Genomic DNA, 22,785 nt, shown 5'->3' on the forward strand with positions numbered 1-22,785 from the left:
CCATCTGTGATGGGATCTGATGCCCTCTTCTGATGTGTCGGAAGAGTGACACTGTAGTCATATACATAAAATAAATAAATCTTTAAAAACACCCCCCCCAAAAAAAAAAAAACCCAGACATAGTGGTGTACACCTTTAATTTCAGCACTTGGAAAACAGAGACAGGAGAATCTCTGAGTTTGAGGCCAGTCTGGTCTACATAGTGAGTCCTAGGACAGATAGTGAGATCCTGTCTTTAAAAAGTAAAAACACCGGGCCTAGTGGCAAATGCCTTTAATTCCAGCACTTGGGAGGCAGAAACAGGTAAATCTGAGTTCTAGGCCAGCCTGATCTACAAAGCAAGTTCCAAGACAGCCAGGGCTCTTAACACAGAGAAACCCTCAGAGTTGGGGGCTGAGGAAAAGATTAGCCACAGCTCAGTGGTTAAGAGCATTGGCTGTTCTACCAGAGAGCCTAGGTTCTGTTCCCAGCAACCACGTGTGGCTCCCAAACATCTGTAACTAAAGTTCCAGGGGATCTGGTACCCTCTTGTGGCTTATGAGGACAGCAGGCCTATACATGGGGCATAGACATTCATGTAGTCAAAATACCCATACATATATGTGTATACATCATACATTTATACAAATAAAGTTTCTATGTAAAAGATGAAGGGAGAACTCAAAGTGAACCCTTTTTCCCCTTCTCTCATATATTACACCCCAATCTCTTTCCCCTCCACTCTTCCCAGTTCTACCTTTCCTTTCTTCCAGATCCACTCTCCTCCATTCCCTTTAAAAAAGGGGAGGGGGCAGGTACCCCCAGGGATATCAGTCAAACTTAGCATAACCAATGACAGTAAGACAAACAAAAGACAAACGCTCGTATCAAGGCTGGATGATGCAACCCAGTAGGAGGAAAAGGTCCTAAGAGTGGGCAAAAGAGTCAGAGGCACCCCGTACTCCCACGGTTAGGAATCCCACAGGAACACCAAGCTACATAATCATAAGGGATATTCAGAGGACTTAGCTGAGACTCATATCTGTGTCTGTTGCTTCAGTCTCTGAGTCCCTAGGAACTCTGGTTGGTTGATTCTGTGGGCCATGTTCTCATGGTGTCCTCCACCCCTCTGGCCTCTACAGTCCTCCTCCCCCCTTTTCTTCGGGGTTCCTCTGACTCTGCCTAGTGTTTGGCTGTGGGTCTGCATCTGCTCAATAGTTGCTGGATGAAGCCTCTGTATGACAATTGGACTAGGCATCAGTCTGTGAGTATAAGAGAATATCTTAGGGACCATTTCACTGATCTCCCTGCCCCTCTCTCTAACTGTGTTTGGTTCTATCCTAGATCTCTGAGCTGTTCTGTGTCTGGTTCCTGTCCATTCTTCTAATGATGGTGATCAAATCTCATGTCTCATACATGCTGACAATGCTAGCAAGTGTAACGGCTCTGTTGTTTCAAAAGACAGCTTTTTAAATCCCCTTTTATTTAAAACCTTTTCCTAATGCATACTCTGTTTTATTTGTTTCATTCTGTAACCCAGGCTGTCCCCCAAGCAGCTGAAATTGACCTTGAGACTAAGGCTACCCCACCACACACACACACACACATACAACACCTACTAATACTTAGACTTAAGTGTGTGGATTTTAGGCGTGAGCCACCACACTTTATTATTAAATGTTTTTTTATTTGGAGGCTGTGAGTTTTTTATTTTTATTATCCCACCATCACCTCTCTGGGTGGGGGATGCCAAGCCAAAGGACAACTTGTGTACTACTTATGCTAGTCAGTTGTCTCCCACCATCTGTGTCCTAGGCCTCGAACTTAGTTGGTCAAATTGCTAGCAAGGGCCTTTACCCACCGAGTCATTTTCTTGCCAATTTTTAAAGGATTTCATATATGTATGTGTTTATATATGTATACATATGTGTATGTGTTTATGTGTGACATTGCTTATACACATGAATATACTGTCTGCATAAGCCGGAAGAGGGCTTCAGGTCCCTTGGAGCCAGTTACGGGCAGTTGTGAACCACCCGACATGGGTGTTGGGTTTTCTACAAAAACACTCTTACCCACTGAACCATCTTACATACAGTCCCTCTTTTTTTTTTATTAGATATTTTATTTACATGTAAATTTTTCCTTTCCCAGTTTTCCCTCTTTTTTATTGTTGTTTTTGTTTTGTTTTGTTTTGTTTGTTTTTAAGACAGGGTTTTCTAAAGCCTAGTTGGCCTCTAAGTCGCTATGTGACTATATTAGTAATGATCTAGAACTAATAGTATGAATATATATTTGTGGGATTTATTAGGATGACTTACAGCTGTGGTCCAGCCAGTTCAATGATAGCTGTCTACCATCGGAAGGTTCAAGGGAAGGGCCAGAGAAGAATCCAGTAGCTGTTCAGTCAACAAGGCTGGTCTTCAATATAAGGAATGGACTTGCTAGCCAAAGTGAGAGTAGAGAGATCAAGCTCCTCTGCTGTTGTCAGGCACATCTCTGACATAGATGCACTTGACTTCAGCCTCTATCCCTAAGCCAGCAGTGTCAAGAAGGTGATCTGTTCATCTGTTTGCCCTTTACCCTGTTGCTCTTAGCTCCTTGGTTTCTTCAGCTCCCTGATTCAAGCTTCGACTGCTTTTGCAGCTCAGTGGTACCAGGCCCAGGCTCACCTTGACTAGTTTGGACTCCTCTTCCTCTTGGCTGTCCTCCCGAGCCTTTTATACCCTTTTATACTTTTTTTTTTTTTAAAGAACTGTATTTCTATTTATTTATTTATTTATTTATTTGTTTATTTATTATATGTAAGTACACTGTAGCTGTCTTCGGACACACCAGAAGAGGGCATCAGATCTCATCATGGATGGTTGTAAGCCACTATGTGGTTGCTGGGATTTGAACTCAGGACCTTCGGAAGAGCAGTCAATGCTCTTACCTGCTGAGCCATCTCACCAGCCCCCCCTTTTATACTTCCTTCCTTCCTTCATTCCTTCCTTCCTTCATTCCTTCCTTCCTTCCTGCACAGCCATTCCTAACAGCAACTCACTGTGTAGCTGAAGCAGGCCTCTACTTCCTGTATGCTAGAATTACAGGCCATTATACTTGGTTTTTCTTTTCTTTTCAAGCAAAGTTAGAATCTATTAGGAAAAGCATTTGTCTCCACTCCAGAAAGATTTATAACTTAGCAGACCACCTTGCAGCATCAGCTCAGACAACTGGGTTAGTGGTGTGTGCAGGACCACACGTAGCCAGACCATTTAGTGACACGTAACTCTTGCCTTCTCTTTAACCTTTACCCTAGTTTCAGGATCTGGAAGATGGGCGTGGGGGTGTTACTTCCTCACTTTGTTCCTTTTCTTCTTTTCTTTTTCTTTTTCTCTTTCTACTCTGTGTTTTCGAGACAGGGTTTCTCTGTGTAGCCTTGGCTGTCCTGGAACTCTCACAATAGACCAGGCTGGCCTCAAACTCAGAAATCCACCTGCCTCTGCCTCCCAAGTACTGGGATTAAAGACATGCACAACTATGCGCATCTGGTTACTTTGTTCCTTTCTCAATACGGCCATATTGAATAAATCCTTTTCTGCTTTTTAATGTTAAGAAAGAAAGGCTTGCCAGGCCATGGTGGAGCATGCCTTTAATCCCAGCACTTGGGAGTGGGAGGCAGAGGCAGGCGGGTTTCTGAGTTCGAGGCCAGCCTGGTCTACAGAGTGAGTACCAGGACAGCCAAGTCTACACAGAGAAACCCTGTCTCGGAAAAAAAAGAAAGAAAGAAAGGCTTTTGCAGCTGAAGGGATAGCTTGGTAGAAAAGTACTTGCCAACTAAGCATGGGGACGTGAGTTCAATTCCTAGCACCCAAAAGCCAGCAAGGTATATGCTTGTTATCTGAGCACTAAGGAGAGGTAATCAGAGGATGGGCTTACTGACCAGCCAGCCAAGCCTAATCAATGAAACCCAAGTCCCTGTGAGAGACCCTGTCTGAAAATACAAGATGGATGGATACTCTCATACTCATCATGCACATACACACACAAGCATATACACATACGCATGGCACACACACAAATCAAACCAACTTGGATTGTTCCTGAGAAACACCTGATGTGAACCTCTGGCCTCTACACATACACACCTGCACATCCACTCTCCATCTACATATACAAGGAAAGCTTGTAAGCCAGTTAGTGCCTAGCTGCAGGAGGATCCCATTGAGTTTGTGGCCAGATTGCCCTATACAGAGTGAGTGGGAAAGGTTTAAATGACTTCAGTATGAGCAGTAAGACAAAGAGCCCGACACTTGGGAAGAGAACGGCATATGCCCAAGTACGGGTGTGGATTCTCTAGAGTCGTTCTTTTCATTTCGAGGCCACCTTTCACTAAGTTGCTCAGGCTGACCTTGAACTTTCCAACACCTTCTTCAGCCTCTTGAGTAGCTGTGACTGTAAGAGGTAACCACCATGCCTGGCTTGCTTCTTGGTTTTGTTGAGTTCTGGGATGCCACGCTGTCATATCTGGAGCTACTGCGTGTCAGGCAGTTTTCTCATCCCTCCCCATGATGTAGACTGTTAAAGGATCAGTTAAATTTGAGCCTCAAAGGCTTGCAAATACTGGTGATGTCAGATTCCTGGGGATACCTTTACACATTTGTCAGTAAAAGGGTCCTCACCCATGTTTTCCCTGACTATCATCTTTATTTAACTTGAGTGTGGGCAACTTGGGGAGACCTTGTCTCAAAATAACCTAACTGGGCAAGGTATTTTATACTTATAGCCCCACTGGTTGCAAACACAGTGGGATTTCTATCAGTTTTGGATCAGCCTGGGCTGAGTGTCAATAAGACCCTGTTTCAAAAAACAAAAACAAAATTGAAATAGTGTTATGTCACTTTTCCTGGCACGATAGGAACAAATGTCTGTTCACCCCAGATGGGATCCCAGAGACAGACCACAGTAGGATTCCAATAAAACCCAGTGTAGTGAACCAAGAATATTGGGGTTTCTTACAGGAACACGAGTGATTATTCAAAATCTGAATTATTGAATTTTTTTTAAAGATTTATTTATTTCATGTATGTGAGAATACTGTCACTGTCTTCAGACACACCAGAATGGAATTGGATCTCCATTACAGATGGTTATGAGCCACCATGTAGTTCCTGGGAATTGAACTTAGGACCTCTGGAAGAGCAGTCAGTGCTCTTAACCACTGAGCCATCTCACCAGCCCTACTGGAATTCTCTTTACTGTTAGGCACCTCAGCTGGTGTCTCTTTTCTTCTCAGAAGTCTTATTCTGGCAAGGAGCCTGTGAATTGTATCAGTTTCAGGAAGTTCTTGAAGTGAGTTGCATTTACTTTCTCTTAATTAGGTGGAAATTGCTAGACAAAGTAGATCTAGAATGAGAGCAGAGTGGGGGGGCAGAGACAGAGTGAGCATTAGGGCAGCTCTGTGTGTGTGTGTGTGTGTGTGTGTGTGTATTAGGGAGCTTGTGTAGCAGGCACAAGGCACAACCCCCAGCACAACAAAATAAACCCAAGATCTCTGGTAGTTTCTTAATATGTGTAATAGGTCACAATCACAAAAGGACAACTGGGTGCTAGGCAAATTCTGTCACTGCTCCTTATGGAAAACAAGCTACATTACAACTCCTAATAGTAGCAAAATTACAGTTATGAAATAGCAATGAGGGGATGGAGAGATGACTCAGCGGGTAAGAGCACTGACTACTCTTCCAAAGGTCCTGAGTTCAAATCTCAGAAACCACAGGGTGGCTCACAACCATCCATAATGAGATCTGACACCCTCTTCTGGTGTGTCTGAAGTCAGCTACAGTGTACTTAATTATAATAATAAATAAATCTTTAAAAAATAAATAGCAATGAAAATAATTGTATGGTTGGAGGTCACCACAGCATGAGGAACTGTATTAAAGGGTCACAGTATTAGAAAGGTTAAGAGCCGCTGTTCTAGCACAGTCAGGTGTGAGCTGCTTGGAAGCCTTACAAGGCTGAGTGTGGTGGCACTGGGTTTGATCTTCAAGATCTTCAACCCCTACTTCATGTCACCATTACAGCTCTCTCTCTCTCTCTCTCTCTCTCTCTCTCTCTCTCTCTCTCTCTCTCTCTCTCTCTCTCTCTCTCTCTCTCTCTCCTCCCCCCCTCTCTTCCTCTCTTTCCCTCTCTCTCTCTCTCCCCTCTCTCTTTCTCTCTCTCTCTCTCTCCCTTCTTTCTCTCTCTCCCCCCCCTCTCTCTTTCTTGTTGTTTGTTTTTTTTTAAACCAGGTGTCAAGATGCCCAGACCTCAAACTTTCCATATAAGCAGAGCATGACTTTGAACTCCTTGATCTTCCAGATATAGCCAGAATGGTTGGGATTATAGGCATGCTGCCCTCACAGCTGGTTTCTGTGATGCTGGGCACCACACCTAGGGCTTCATACATCTAGGCATGCATTCTACAGTTTGAAGTTGAAACCTGGCAAGGGGCCAGGGAAGGACAGCGTCCTAGGCAACTCCTTCTGTTACTGCTGTCCATTTTGTTTTCTTCTTCCTGATTTATGTGTGCATGTCCCCATTGTTGGGAATGAAGAGGGGAATTTCCTCCTGCATTGCTTCCTAACCCCACAGCAGCTGCCGCCTCAGTTCTTGGGGTCCTAAAGGAGCATCCCCACGGATGCAGCCATCAGGTAGAAAAATTCGTTTAAGTAGGTAAGTGAGCAAAACCAACATTCCACAGAACGGAGAGGCAACAGCCACACCTGCCTCCTGTATTTCACCTTCAAAGTCTGGGTTCACCATTTCTCTTCCCTTGCCCAGGGTGGCTGTCTTCTTAGAAGGTATCTTTATCCAGTATTCAATCTGTTCGAATTGAGTGCAAGAAAAGTTACAAAGATGTAAATATGTAAATAGCATGAAGGTGAGAAGTTTATGGAGGAGGGAGTTGGTATGAGGTCCCAGCGTGGGGGATAGTTTCTTGGGAGTCATCCAGAAGCTGCTGAGCTAGACTTTGTCCTTCTCATCTGTCAAACTGGATTGTCTTTGCTAGTGACCTTGATATTCCTTTTAAGCCAGCTTTAACTGTGCTACCCACTGCCCCATCAACCTATCTCTACATACTTTGCAGCTCTTTTTGGTTGGTTTAAGTTTTAATTATTTCACTGGGCAGTGGTGATGCCTGCCTTTGATCCCAGCACTGTAGAGACAGAGAGAGAAGCAAGTGAATCCCTCAAGTTCGAGGGCAGCCAGGTCTACAAAGTGAGTTGCAAGACAGCCAGGACATTACACAGGGAAACCCTGTTTCGAAAATAAAGTTTTAATTATTTGTGGGTGGGAGTGGGTGTGTGGTGTGTATGTACAATATGTATGCATACCTGTACCCCAGGCTGAGATTAAAGGCATACATTACCATACCTAGTTAAATTTTTTTATTTTTAAAGATTTATTTATACATGTATGTATGCATATACATGTATGAATGCCTATGGAGGCCATAAAGGCATTTTCTCCTCTGGAGCTGGAGTTACAGATGGTGGTGAGCTGTAGTGTGGGTGCTGGGAAGCAAACCTAGGTCCTCTGCAAGAGCTGCAAATACTCTTTTTTTTTTTTTGGTTTTCCGAGACAGGGTTTCTCTGTGTAGCCCTGGCTATCTTGGAACTCACTCTGTAGACCAGGCTGGCCTCAAACTCAGAAATCCGCTTGCCTCTGCCTCCCAAGTGCTGGGATTAAAGGCTTGCGCCACCACTGCCCGGCATTTTTTTTTTTTAACGACTTATTTATTTTATGTATGTGGATACAGTGTAGCTGTCTTCAGACACACACCAGGTGGTTGCTGGGAATTGAACTCAGGACCTCTGGAAGAGCAGTCAGTGCTCTTAAACCGGGAGCCATCTCTCCGGCCTCAATGACTTGTTCTTGATGTCCTCTATGGCTCCCTCTAGTCCTCTTCATTGTCTTCAGTAGAGTTTCAGGAAGGGCCAGTAAGCTTTGATGCTGTGTAGTCGAAGTTAGCCTTGACCTCTGATCCTTTTGCTCTCCTTTGTAAATTTTGGGAATCTGGGTGTGTAGCCACACAGAGCTTTCTTGGTTGTAGCCAGTATCATATTACATTTGTGTTGTCAAATCAGACCGAAGCTGACAGAATTTCATGTTAGTTGACCCTTCTGCTTCTGCCTCTCTGGTCTGCAGCATTTTTCTGTGTTTCCCTGATAACCCTTAAAAGGGTTTTTGTTTTGTTTAAGACAAATCTTAATGTAGCCTAGGCTGGTCTTGAACCTTTGATCTTGCCTCTTCTTCCTAAACCCGGTTTACGTGGTACTGAGGATAGAACCCTGCTTGTTTGCATAGGCTTAAGCAAATAGTTTACCAACTGAGGTGGATCACAGCCCTTGAAAGGGGTGAGTGCATGCGTGCACGGACATATTTGAGACGGGCTACCATACCCATTTCGCATTCATCATTTAGATGTCATATAAGGAAGGCCTTTCTTTCATCCAGCAAGTGTTCAGAATAACACCACAAATGTCCCTTAAATTTCCATAGAAAAAAATTGTAAGCCATCCAGTTGCAATAAGAATGACCAGCTCATATGGTGCCATCTTGTGGCAAGAGCATAAATATAACTAATACATTTCCTTACTGGGTCAGTAGTTGATTCTTTTTAGGGGGAGGAGCAGAGTTTGCAGCAGGCTTTCAATAGGACTCTTTTGAGAAGAGTTCACTGCATAGTGCTAGCTGCCCTGAAACTCACTATATGGTTTTTGTTGGTTTTGTTACTGGTTTTTAGAAACTGGGTGCAGTGGTCTAGAACTTGGGTTGCTGAGGTAAGAGGATTATCAAAAGTTAGGTGCCAAGTGGGGCATGATAGTGCACACCTTTAGTCCCAGCACTTGGGAGACAGAAGCAAGCACATCTCTGAGTTCAAGTCTGGGGGACTGGAGAGATGGCTCAGCGGTTAAGAGCACCGACTGCTCTTCCAGAGGTCCTGAGTTCAAATCCCAGCAACCACATGGTGGCTCATAACCATCTGTAACGAGATCTGACTCCCTCTTCTGGAGTGTCTGAAGACAGCTACAGTGTACTTACATATAATCAATAAATAAATCTTTAAAAAAAAAAAGTCTGATCTACTTATTGAGTCCAGGTCAGCCAGGACTACATAAGATACATTTTATTTTCAACTATTTAAAATTTTTTAATTAATATTTTTTACTTTTATCTGCATTTCTTTTATGTTGAATTTATTCCCATGCTGTACATTTTTGTATCTTCTGGGCTATCATTTTCTTCTGTGCACCTCCTCTCCTGGCTCTGGATCAGTCTACTCCTTTTCAGTGAGACCATCTCCATGTGGCATGGGTTGATCCCACCATGAGCTCTGTAGGTTCGTCAGCACATCTTAGGGGCCTTGCTCACCTGGATGTGTTCAATGACTAGAGAATACACATCTAAACCTTAACTTCAGGATTACTCTCTGCGTTGGTAAGCATGTGCTGCAAAACTTCAGCACTCTACTTTGGTCACTGACGCTGTGTCTAGCCCCATTGTTTGGCCTGGGAGTACTCACATGCATCGTCTCTACTCCAATAATTAAATGAAACCTTGAAGTTTCTAGGTAAGGTCTTACTATGAATCCCAATCTGGCATGGAACTCTTAGTCCTCTTGCTTCAGGATCTGTAGAGGTGGGTTACAGGCATGTAGCCTATATGCCAGCCTTCTTTTGGGAGTGGTTTCCTGTGGTTTTATGTCCTACATGGGCTCAAGTTACTCCATATGAAAAATACACACACACACACACACACACACACACACATACATCATGTGCAGGTGACATTAATATTTTGAAGTCACAGTTCAATAAGAACTGTTTCCATAAGAAAACCCAAGGTTATTTGAGTTTTGAAGATGTGGAATCTCCGGATATGGGTACAGAAGTCAGCCCATAGCGGTGTTATGGGGCTCAGAGCTTTGAGACAAGGTCTAGCTGTCCTGGAACTCGAAGCAATCCCCCTGCCCCAGCCTCCAGAGTGATGCAGTAACAGACCTGTCACCATACCCTGCTTTGTGCTCAACCTTGACCAACTCCCATTTTAGGCCTCTATAAGCATCTAGGAGCCTGGCAGTGGCAGGACAGGCCTTTAATCGTATTGCTCAGGAGGCAGAGGCAGGCAGATCTGTCTGAGTTCAAGACAGCCTGGTCTACAGGGTGAGTTTCGGGACAGCCTGGGCTACACAGGGAAGCCCTATCTCGGAAAATAAACAAAAAGATAATTATATAAAAAAAAGTCAGGCTGGTGAGATAGCTCAGCGGTTAAGAAGAACACTAGCTGCTCTTCCAGAGGTCCTGAGTTCAAGTCTCAGCAACCAGATGGTGGCTTACTACCATCTATAAGGGGATCTGATGCCTTCTTCTGGCCTGCAGATCATACATTAAATTAAAAAATTTTTAAAAAGTCTAAGTGTTTCTCAGCCTACCTAACGTTGTGACTCTTTAATAGTTCCTCATGTAGTGACCACCAAACATAAAATTATTTTCATTGTCACTTCATAACTGTAATTTGCTATTCTTATGAATCATAATATCTGAGTTTTCCGATGGTCTTAGGCAACCCCTGTGAAAGGGCAGATTGACTCCCAGATTAAGAACTCCAGGTGAGCCTTTAATCCCAGCATTTGGGAGGCAGAGGCAGGCGGATTTCTGAGTTCGAGGCCAGCCTGGTCTACAGAGTGAGTTCCAGGACAGCCAGGACTACACAGAGAAACCCTGTCTCAAAAAACCAAAAACTTCAGGTGAGGAGCTGGAGAGATGGCTAAGCGGTTAAGAGCACTGACTGCTCTTCTGGACGTCCTGAGTTCAAATCCCAGCAACCACACGGTGGCTCACAACTGTCTGTATTGAGATCTGACGCCCTCTTCTGGTGTGTCTGTCTGAGGACAGCGACAGTGTACTTACATATAATAAATAAATAAATCTTTAAAAAAAAAAAAAAGAACTCCAGGTGAAGAACCGCTTGGTCTAGGAACACAGGAAAGCAAAGAGTAAAACAAGATCAAAGCACATGTAAATAAAGCCCTTTGATTGCCGGGAAGTAATCACTTGGCCCTTCGGGGAAAAGCCAACTCGTTGGTGTCCTACTGCGCATGTGTACTGCTCTCCCTCCAGCTCAAAACCAGGTTCTTAAAAAAATACAAAGTTATCGTGACGGGCGTTGCCTAGTGTACGCAGGCGCGCTGCTGTGAGCCTGCCTCCCTCTTGTGCCTGCGCTTGCGGTCTGATGTTTTCTGAGGCCATTCCCTTGGTCTACCTACGTCAGTTCCTGTTTGTGGCTGGAAAAGGCGGTATTTCCGGCCAGCGGGTGGGAGGGGGCTGAGAGCGGGAGCTGGGGGGAGGGGGTGGGGGGGGCCGCGCTGCGCGAGCCGTTGGGCCTGACTCGGAGAAGGCGTCGCCGCCGCCAGCCCTGCCGCCGTTGCTGCCGCCAGTTCATAAACAAGGAGCGGGAACGAGCTCAGCGTGGCGATGGGCGGGGGTAGAGCCCGGCCGGAGAGGCTGGGCGGCCGCCGGTGACAGGTGAGTACGCCAGCGCGTGTCCCCAAGCGCCCTCCCCTCCGCGATGGTCGCGTCCCGGCCCCCCGTGGGGCCTCGCTGGGCCGTACCACCCGTGCCCGCCTGGCGGGGACCACGGACCTGGAGGCTCCCCCGTCTTCCGGAACTGAGTGGGGGCGGCTGCTGCGGGGCTGAGGGGACAAGCCCGGAGGGACGTGGGGCGGGTGCCGTGGTCCATACCACTGCGGCGGCGGGGGGAGCGCTCTGAGTGTGCTGGCTGGGGGCTGCCCTCGAGGGTATCGGGGGCGGGGGGAGACAGCTCCTTCTCTGTGGTGCCAGAGTGTCCAGCTTATGAGGCGCGCACCGTGTCAAGTGCCGCCTGGGTGCTTTGGGAGCCGTTCCTATAGTGCACTTAGAGGGATGGGAGGTTCTGGAGAGGGGTCTGTACCCAGGGTGGCCGCGTTGAGGCGGTCAGAGTAGTACCACCTAGGCACGAGAGCGCAGGGTCAGGGTCGGGAGGAGGGCTGCGGTGTTTATCATAGTTGAAGCACAGGGTGCTGGGAGGCCCGAGTGAGTGTTAAGGGGCGTACTTTTAGGGGTGTGATACTGAGTGGGCGAGGAGCGCTTTTCTCTTCCTGTAAGATGCAGGGGTGGGCGTTTACACTCAGCTCACCCTTTATTGAATTTCTTAATGACTTTGGGGAAAAACGGGATTGTTACTGGGCTGCTTTTTATCTCGGGGTTGTCCGCTTTCCACGCCAGAACCCTCTCTGATGATTTCTCTTTAAGGTGTGTGGGACATCCTTTGGCAAGTTCTTTGCTTCCGGGGGTGGAGATGTGTCTTAGAAGTCACTGAAGTTTTCTGATCTCTAGTCTGGCTCCCTATTAGGAAAGGGAGGGGCTATCGGACTTGGATAAGGAGAGGTGTCTCCAGACCTGCTTGTCACCTTTTGGGCGGAAGGTGTGTTTTAAGGGACAGCTTTCCAGAGCAAAGTGATGGGGGACATCTTTGTTCTCAGGATTTGAGGGTCCCTGTTTCTCTCATTTGGAGAACTTTTGGGAACTGGTGACAGGCCTCCCTCTGCTAAAAGAACATAGGGTTCAGGCCAGGCTGATTTTTTTAACCTGGTTAGTATTCCCTCCCCAGAGATGCAGGTGAGAGTTCAGGTACTGCCTGCTGTAGTGGACATGGGTGTGAAAGGGCCTATACCAGCCCATGTTTCTCCATCCCTGGCCACGTGGCTGCTTGTGCCTCCCTGCTACCAGCTCAATCTAGAGTCCTGTTTACGATCCTACAAGTTGAGTGATAACAGTTGGCCTCTTGGTGAGGTTGAGTGCTGTTTTCCCAGCTGTTCTCTCTGCAGAGGCCAAGGGGACTTGGAGGGGAGTGCACTGTATCCAGCCTGGTCTGGCCTAGGGAGAAAGGCTACTCAAGACTGTTTGGGACTGTTTTAGGTTCCTCGCAGACCTAGTTTGGGAACCTAAAGCAGGGAACCCCAGAAGTGTGTGGCCAGTGTCCTTGCTCCTTAGGCTAGCTTGTGATCTTGGCTTGCCCTGTAACCTTTGTCCTAGGTCTAAATTTCCTGGAGGATTGGCTGCAGTCCCTGATTGACCTAGCTGACCAGTCTGGTGATATGGTCAAGGAAACAGACAGTAGCCATTGGTCTACAGCATTGGTGTCTATGCTGACTGGCTTCAGTGCGGCATGGTTCCCAGAGAGAAAGATCTAGGCAGTGGGTATTCTCTAGGGTTTTTCTCCACCGGGGATCTGCTTCTCTAGTCCTCTCCAAGTAGCTTTTAGAAGTTTTGCCTGGTAGCTATAACAGGAGCTATAAAAGTAATGACTGTGAAATTGATGGCTGACCTTCACTCAGTGCATTCAGTGTGCCTGTGCCGCACACTGTGTAGGATGCCTTGTATTCTAGAGTAGCAGACTCTGTTGTCATGCTGTCCTTTTTGATTGAGGAAACTGAGTCACAGGGCTCCACCATTTCAAGTGATAGTGGGTAGCATGTGCTGTTGCGTATTCCCCTCATGCTAGGGATGTGATAGGCCTTTTGCACATGGCTTCATGTAAGTCTCAAATACTATAGTTGTGTACCTATCATTCAGTGTACTTTATAGAGAGACCTAGTAGTGAGGTAGGAATGTTATGCCCAGGTCCCAGGTAAGGCAGCCAGGGCACTGAGCCATGGTGGCTTCTGTTTGTGACTAACTACTCTGTGCCCAGCTTTGGGCGTGAGGCTTTATGTAGTGTTTTATTTCCTTTTGTTTAAGCAAAATTAGAAGTTGTAGCCTGAAGGAGAAAGTGCTTTTTTCCAGGTCTGTATCAGACCCCTTGGAGGCCAGGCTGGGATTTAGACACAGGTTACACAGGCCCTGGTGCCATATTCTGTTTGTTCAAGAGGTCCTGGGCGGTAGTGGTCTCTGCCCACTTGACTCTGGTTCTGGGTCTCTGCTTTCTTTGAATGTTCCTGTACTTGAATTTCAGGTTTTTCTGGAGAAACTTGGGGACAGAACTGAATAAGACATCTTTTAGCCCCGAGTACATGTGTGCTGGGGACAGAAGGAGCTAGCAGGAGAGCCATACAGTGAGATGGTGAGAGCAGCCATGGACTTCAGTTAGAGGCAGGATGAGGATGAGCTCTTCTGGCTGTGTGATTGGGGCCACAGTGGTCACCTACATGCAGTAGACTCTGAAAGGCACCCATCTCCAGCTGCTGTGAGCAGCCAGGGACTTAACTGATAGAAAGCTTCTACCATGGTTCCAAGCTATGGAAGTCTCAGTGGACACTCAGAACCTGTCATAGGCCTGAGGTATCTGCCTTATTCATCCCCTACTTTTGATTCTGTTAGGTGTCTAAGGATCCAACTCTGACCAGTCTCCATCCAGACATTCAATGTCCTGGTTCACAGCTTCTGTAAAGAGTTATGTCGGACTGACAAGATGACTTAGTGGGTAAAGACATTTGCTATTCAGCCCTTGCAACCTGTGTTCAATCCTCAGAACCCACATAAAGGTGGAAGACGAGAACCGACTCCACAGTTGTCCTCTGTCCTGCACATGTATGTTACAGCATGCCCCCAATTATGCACATGTACATATACAATAATAAATACAATTTTCAAAAAAGCTATGGTGCAGTGCTAAGCACTGAGTTCAAATCCAGCCTTGCAGGTGCTAGTTGTGTAGCTTTGAGTGGGTACTTCAGACTTCTTGAAGCCTTATCTGAGTCCAGGGAGGATAATGCCTTCCTTAGGTGGCAACGGGATCCTAGCTACTGCAGCCTCTTCTGTGTCTGACACAAGTGATGGACAGGTGTGTGCTCAGCGTGGCCTAGCAAACTGTAACTCATTTACTGCTGCTAGGACTCTGGGCCCTAGCCAATTTGTAGAAGTTTGTCAGACACCAGCAGGAAAGTAGAGCTGACATTAGCCACTTTCCCAGGTGTAGAGACAAGGTGGCACACAGTAAAGTAAGTTAACCTCGGTACAAGTTGTAGATCCTTCCCACATTCCAGATTTGGTTCATACCTTTGTTTTGTGTGCTTTTTCTAAATCCCTACAACAGTCTCATGGAGTGGTGGGAAGGCTGGGCAGGGTGTTGTATCAGGTGAAGATACTAGGGTACTGACAAAGTCCTAATTCTGTCCAACGTTGTACAGGTTAGCTTTAATCCCAGCACTGAGGACACAGATGCTGGTGGGTCTCTGTGGGTCCCAGGGCCATCTGATCTACATAGTATGTTCCAGATTAACCAGGACTACATAGTAACACCCTGTTTACAAAACAGAAGTCCTTTGTGGAGCTGAAGGAAACCAACAGGAGGGTTAGCTGCTCGGTGGTGAATTTGAGTGAGGCCCTGGGGACCATCAGGAGCTTCTTTAGATGTAGTGGAAGGCAGGACAAGCCTGGGAGCAGCAAGGAGACCACAGTGTGGGGTCTGGTGGGAGGATGAGTTTGATGAGGTGTGGGGATGGTCCACGGGGAGAGGCCTGCGTGATAGGGTGAGTGCTGGTGGCCAGGGGATGGGGTGTGTGCTGCTTCCTCAGCCTGGGAAGGAATTTGGAGTCTGAGGATTTACTCAGTTGGGTGGTAACCTTGGCCTTGGAGGTTTTCAAACTTCAGCCTAGGGCCAGGCACTGTTTCACATGCCTCCCACTTCCCCCTTGAAAGAATAACTGCCCTACAAGTGCTTTGGTGGAGACCCACTGGTTGCCTCCCTCTTCTGTGGTTTCACACTGTGTTCCCCAGGGGCATGGCTGGTACATTTAGGGATTGAGGTGGGGACTCAATGGGCTGACTTGTCTATGCATCTCCAGCTAGCCTAGCCAGCTACTGTTGCTAAGTAACAGTATGAATGGCTGTCGCATTGACGGGAAGGGTCCTTGCCACAGTCTGCCTACTGCTTCTCCAGTTGTCTCCAAAGTTGGAAGAAACGGGGTCTTGGGCCTTACCTTCTGGTGAGAATGAGGACCAGCTTGTAGTGTGACAGCATAACAGGTCAAGGTTGATGTTATCAGGGCAAGATAAATGGAGGTTAGGGGGAAGAGGTGCAGTGACACTATTTGGTTTTGATTAGATGGTCAAGGAGGGTCTTCCTTAATAAGATAGACGTGGGGGCTCAGCCTAGAGTATCATGATGGAGTCATGACAGACCTGGGGTGAAAACCTTGAGGATGGAAGGAATTGGCTCTGGCTGTCTCCTAATGCCCCTGAAAGCCCCTGTACCTGTGTTAGGCCCTCAAGTGGAAGAGAATCGGATACTATATTTGTATGGTTTGGCTCCAGGGGTCCTCTCAGCACAAAGGTGCTTAGTGGCCTAGATGAGGATGTCTGTTAATCTGGCCTGTGAGCCTTATCCCTAAGGCTTAATGCATAGGCAGGCGCCCTGAGTGTGTTTCCAAGGCTTGATCTGGAGAGAGTGAACCTCTTGGGGGTCTACACAGATCCCAGGAATGGGGGATGGGAAGAGGCATCTTCTGTGGTTGATCTCAGTCAGGCCTCAGGAGAACGCAGGACTGCCCTTCTGTGGGCCTCTCTAGCTTCCCAGAGCTATGTGCAAAAGGCCCTCAGCCACTGGGCCTCTGGGCTGCATGGTGGGGTGGTTCCGTGGCAGACTCTTATGGACAGCCAGCCAAGCAGTGAGAGGCCCAGCCAGGGGAGACAGCCTAGGAGCAGGACCAAGAGGGAGGGAGGACGCTAGTGTGGGAGGACTGCAGGGTGGGATCTCAGCCTGGTCCTTTGGGGCAGGACCCACTGCCAGCTCGGCAGCTCCGCACCCACGACAGGGCCTGTGCTCTGGGTGGGCTGTGCAAGAGCAGCAAGTTGGGCTGGCCAACGAGAGACTCCATGTCAGAAGTCCCTTCGGCAAGTTCCTGGAGCTCAGCTGCCTAGCGAGGAAGCTCATCTACAGATGTTGTTTCTGAGGGTGAGGCCAGAAATCCAACCCTTTCTCCATTTGCCACCTCGATGGCCTTCCTGAATGCAATGAGGCAGCTGCCACTGCTCATCTCTTCCTAGAATTAGGGCTCCTCCTTCTCAGCTAGTGATTAAACCTGGGGTGGCTGAGGGAGAGCCTCTGATTTTAGCATTTTGAGGTAGCTGTGGAGCTCTGAGCATCTGGGTTCATTCTCTGAGGTGAAGTTTGTTCAGTTAAACTTGGAAGTTTTCCGGCAGGGTTATGGGAGGCGTCAGGAAGCACCGGCCTGTTGAGAAGGTACTTGATTGATTGGGTTCTTGCTGCTGTGGTTCGTGGCACCTGAGAGCAGAGAAGGACTCTAGAGTGGGCAGCCTGTGCTTGTGGACTGGAGGAGTGGGTTCAGGGTGGAAGTTTTGGGAGCCTGGGGCCTGATGAGCTATGGTGCTGGGTTACATTGTGCTCCTGTGTGTGTGTGCCCTGTGCACTAGCACCTTATCCATGCATGGCATCCTGGGGTGTGGGAAGGACTCTTATTTCCAGTTAGTAGGTGAGACACTGAGGCACACAATGATACATAGCACGTCTTCCTTATTTTGGTTGTGTGTGGTGCATTCACTTGAGTTTTGTGGGTGAACATGCCCCTGTCGGGTCTTTTGTGGTTTGCTGCCTTACTGCCTTGAGACAAGATCTCTCACTGAACCTGAGACTTGCTGCCTCGGCTAGGCTGACTGCTCAGTGGGCTCTGGGGATCTTTTTGTCCCTATCCCTCAATGCTGGGGCTGCAAACTTAACATTTTATGTATATGAGTGTTTTGCTTACATATCTGTGTGTCATATGTATGCCTGGTGCCTTTGGAAACCTAGAGTCACAGATGGTCATGAACTCTCTGTGGGTGCTGGGAACCTTTGCCAGAGCGGCTAACACTCTTCACTGCTGAGCTGGCTCTCCAGCACTCTGCCCTGCCTTTTCTGCAGTGGCTGGGATTCAAACTCTGGCTCTTGTGCTTGCAGAGCAAGTGCTGCCACCCTCTGAACGTTTTCCCAGCCCTGTTTTTTGAGACAGGACTTTGTAATGCAGCTCAGACTCTCTGAAAGTCATCATCCTCTTGCCTCAGTCTTCCCAGTGCCTAGGTTACAGGCATATACCATCATGCCTGGCTATGTGAGGTTCTTGTTTGTTTTGTTCTGAGACAGGAGTTCCTTCTATAGCCTTGGCTGCTCACGAACTGTTGCTGATGGACCTGTCTCTCCAAATTTTGATATCACAGGTATGTATCATTGTATGTTGTAGAAACAATAAAAATAAGTTTGGATCTATCTATCTATCATCTATCTATCTATCTATCTATCTATCTATCTATATATGGCAGGCCTGGAACTTACTCTGTAGGCCAAGCTGGCCTCTGACTCACAGAGATCCACCTGCCTTTGCCTTCTGAATGCTGGGATTAAAGATGTGTACTACAATGCCTGGTTGGCTTATTTTTATATTCCACTATCTCAGTAAATTTTTATTGAGTCCTTCCTATGCCATGTATGGTTCTTGTTCCTGGGATAGCTCCCAGTCTAAGCAGAGGGTAGCCTGAAAAGGGAACTGGTCTTGGGAAGCTCCTGAGGAGAGAGCAGGTAGGCTATAATGGGAAGTCAGGAGGGGTAGGCTGGGCAAGGTTGGGAGGGTGAGCACAGCAGGTTGGCTAGGGTGGTTGGAGCTGAGGGAGTAGTCAAGGATACAAGGCAAGAACTTGGAAGTGAAGAATCAGGGCTTTATTCATACCCTCAAAGTAAAGCCAGGGAAGCAGGCAAGGTGGCTGCATGAGGAGAGGCTGGATGGGTTCAGGCAGTGCCTGAATGGGTGGAGATGGGTAGGCACAGAGCCAACCATAATCTGCTTTGTAGATAGGCTCTCTTTGGGCCCAGCTTTTCAAACTGGTGGTGGTGGGTGTTGGTGGGTGGGGTGTGGGGCTGGGGTAGTCTCTGTTCTTTAGCTAATGCATCTTCATTTAGATGGTATTTTAGTTTACAAAACTTTGCAGGGTGTGGTGGCACATGCCTTTAATCCTGGCACTTGGGAGGCTGAGGCAGGAGCATCTCTGTTCAAAGCCTTCCTTGTCTACAAAGTTTCAGGAGAGCTGAGGCTATTATACAGAGTAACCTTATCTCAAAAAAAAAAAAAAAAAAAAAAAAAAAAAAAAAAGAAAGAGAGAAAAAAAGAAAAAAATTAATATAGGCATGCTGTGAATCATCTTTATGATTTCATCCCAACCCTCGTCATTGTGTTAATAAGTCACTGCCCTGGTCCTTACTAGGGTTCTGGATGGTCCTGGATTTGACAGTTGGGCTTTGTGCAAAAGCTGCCATTTTCCCCAGGCTTGTCACATCCCCAGCTGGTCCCTGAGCATACCTCATTAAGAATGCCATGGCAGCTGGGCAGTGGTGGCGCACACCTTTAATCCCAGCATTGGGAGGCAGAGGCAGGTGGATTTCTGAGTTTGAGGCCAGCCTGGTCTACAGAGTGAATTCCAGGACAGCCAGGGCTACACAGAGAAACCCTGTCTCGGGAAAAAAACAAACAAACAAACAACAACAACAACAACAAAAAGAATGCCATGGCAATACAGGCATGTAAAAAATCTGTCTCTGTCTGTCTGTTTCAAGACAAAGTTTCACTAAATAGGCCTGGCTAACCTAAAACTCCCTGAGTAGACTAGGCTGGCCTTGAACGCACAGATTCCTCCTGCTTCAGCCTCCTGACTGCTACCATACCCTGTCTAAAAAAATTGTCTTTGTGGTAACGTCAGCACATTCTTAGTCCTGTTGGTGCTCAGTCCTAGCTTACAGATAAGGGAGCAGATGTCCAGAAGAGCCCTGGGTAGCCCCTGGAAGGGGTGCAACAAGGTTCTGTGGTCACTGAGGCCTCCACCTAGCATGCCTGCATCCTGGAAGGGATGGGGCTTCTAGTCAGGTGCCAATGATGCCTTCTCGGCCAGAAAGCCCAGTTTCCCCCACTCCCCCAGCCTCCTCTTCTCCTCCATCAGACTCCAGGTGTTACATGCTAGGGTCATATGGGGCTGCACATGCAGCATAATAGCTGCCACTTCTGTGCTCTATTTGTATGCTAAGTGATTACAGTTAAAGAGAAGGGAAAATGTGGTTCTTCAGGACTCTAGCTCAGGTATGCAGTGTCTACGGTTCTGCCAGTGCAAAAGTTGGGCTGGTGTGTTCTACTTTGAGGACAAATGTTTTCTGCACTGGTTCAGTGCATTGTCCTGTGTGATTTATGTTTCCAGTTTAGGCTCTGGCTTCAGCCCTCTTATCTGCATAATGGGGAAGGTGGCACCACTTATCCATCAGGACTCATGTTAGCTTGTACCAGCACTTTGGGGAGTCCTCCCCCAAATAACTTGCAGTGGGTAAGCAAGCCCCTGCTTGATTGTTCCTGTGTACCCTCTGAGCACCAGCCCTGCTTAGAACACAGATGGGAGACCAGGAGGGGAGTGATGACAATGAAGCAGTCAGCCAGTTATAGGCCCGTGTGTGCATACTGACAGTAGTGGCCTTGGTATGGTAGAGAGAGCAATGTGAGAAGAGTGATGGCTCAGTTTTGGGAGCAAAGACGGAGTTGCAGGCTTAGTTCCAATGGCAGAAGTTTAGTCTCTTTAGCTGTATGTATTTTAGCTGTCTAGATGTTGGGCACTCTACTTCCCATCTTGACTTCTTTTGTATCAGGTATGGTTCCTGTGGTCCCCAGTGGAAAGAAAGGCAGTGATACAGCCTCTCACTGAGGGCCTGTACCCCTGCACTAGAGGCACAATGGTCCACGTGCAGCCCCTCACCCTGCCGTTTCAGGCCACAGGTCTCCATCTCTTTCCCAGAGAGAGCCAAAGCCTTCAGAGATGCCAGGCCTGGCTCACTGCTGCCTTTCTCACCTCAGAGCCTCAGGTCCTGCCAGCAGTGCTCTTCTTCCAGCGTTCCATGTGGCTTGTCTGGTTCCCATTTTTGCTCAGATATTACCATCTCCATGAGCCTTTCTGTGACCTCTCCTTGGTCTTATGTATACTGCCTTTCTCCATGATTCTGGACACCTTGAATGTGCTATATAATTTACCTATTTATTTTGCCTTCTCCTCCCACAGCGGGGGTTCTGTTTGGTCACAGAGAAGTCCTTAGTGCCAGTGCTGGCACAGTGGACACCATATTTAGGGATCCAGTGAAGGTGGAGTGTTTGTTTTTATCTCCACCTGGGGCCTGGAGCACAAAAGCTCTGGGTCTAGTTGTTAGCCCTCCTGGAATTATTTAAAGTTCTAGGTCTGGCCCTGTGATGGGTAGTGCTTAGGGCTGGAAACAGTGGGGACCAGGGTAGACTTTGTCCCTACCTTGTGCGGATCCTGGGCCATCAGAGACCATCTTCAGGGAAGGTGTCCCTGAAGATGGAGGGCTGGGCTGAGAGCACAGTGAACAGCGTCCTAGCTAGGAAAGCAGTGAATGCAAAGGTCCTGTGTTGGTCCTAAGAGGCTGTGGTGCCAACGCAGGGCTGAGGCAGGTGGTCTTTGACAGCTTTGGTTAGGGCCTTGGGCAAGTTCCACGTGTGCCTGTCAGCTGCGCCCAGAGAAGCCCACTGAGTGCAGCTGGTGTTCTTGGTTTGTTTGGAGAGCATGGCTGTGCAGACTGGAATATTTGACATGATTTCCGGGGGGTTCAGTGAGGGGAAGGTGTGTGTGTTGGGGGAGGTGGTAGAGCAGACAAGGAAATCTGTTCTGGGCTTATTCTTGTCCCAGTCTCTGGCAGCTGCCCACACCTTCATCCTGCCTTCAATCTTACCTACTTGAGGAGACAGATGGGTGGGTGGGGGCTGTGTGCTGAAGAAGAAAGTTAAGTCTTTTAAAAGCCACCATTTCACCAAGGAGGTGGAGTAGGTAAAATTTTACATGTTCAGAAATACCCAGTGTCTCCACCCACCAGAGGGAATAATCCTACCCGGCCGCTGCAGCTACCACGTAGGAAACCTTCAGCTTGGATCCCAAGGCCATCTTGAGTCCTGCACCCAGAGCTCGCTTAGCATGGCTCTGAGTCTTGTTTCTGTGCCTGTTATACTTAAGCACCTGCCTTCTTGGGCTCCGAAGCTCAGAACTGGAGATCTCTACTGACCCTGTATCTGATTTTCTTAAAGGCCTTTACTAAATTAAAGCCAGTTCGGACTTCTAAAGTAGTGAGATCTTGTCTTAAAAATACATGAAAATACTATGTATAGCAATCTTTCTCTCCCTTCCCTTTTATTTTCTTATCCTGGGATGGAATCCAGGATCCCCATATGTTAGGCAAGCATGCTACTGCTGAGCCATTCCCCTTAACGCTCTTGGTGGTTTTTATTTCAAGATGGTCTCGTAAGTTCAAGACAGGCCTTGAACTCTCTGTAGCACGGGAAGGCCCCAAACTTGTGATCTTCTGGCCAGAGCCTTATGTGATCTGGGATTATAGGCCTGTGCCACCAGGCCTAGCTTTTGCACAGTATTTCTGTGTGTGTCTGTATGCATACATACATGTGCCATGCTGTGTACATGGAATTCAGAAGATAACCTGTGGGAGTTGGTTTTCTCTGCCATGTAGGCCCTAGAAATTGAACTCAGGTTGTCCAGCCTGGTGGTGAGTGCCTTCACTTACTAAGCCATCTTTTTTTTTGTTTTGTTTTTGTTTTTTGTTTTTTTTTTCCAGATAGGGTTTCTCTGTGTAGCCTTGGCTGTCCTGGAACTCACTCTGTAGACCAGGCTGGCCTCGAACTCGAAATCCTTCTGCCTCTGCCTCCCAAGTGCTGGAATTAAAGGCATGCGCCACCAACGCCCAGCTACTAAGCTATCC

The 22,785-nt window shown here is 47.5% G+C and overlaps 1 protein-coding gene across 2 annotated transcripts in view; it reads left to right on the plus strand.

The window, feature by feature from the left end:
* The first annotated feature begins 11,316 nt into the window (after positions 1 to 11,316).
* The window catches only part of Akt2 (AKT serine/threonine kinase 2), a 48,819-nt gene continuing 37,350 nt past the window's right edge, over positions 11,317 to 22,785 (plus strand). Inside the window, exon 1 of one of the 2 annotated variants that reach the window (XM_031385846.1) lies at positions 11,317 to 11,534. The gene's annotated coding sequence lies outside the window, so the exon portion shown is untranslated. Of the gene's footprint in view, positions 11,535 to 17,882; positions 18,201 to 22,785 lie in introns of those variants that run through there. The other variant, XM_031385848.1, reaches the window with a different exon arrangement.

The sequence above is a fragment of the Mastomys coucha genome, unplaced genomic scaffold, assembly GCF_008632895.1.
Source record: "Mastomys coucha isolate ucsf_1 unplaced genomic scaffold, UCSF_Mcou_1 pScaffold21, whole genome shotgun sequence".
NCBI classification, from domain to species: domain Eukaryota; kingdom Metazoa; phylum Chordata; class Mammalia; order Rodentia; family Muridae; genus Mastomys; species Mastomys coucha.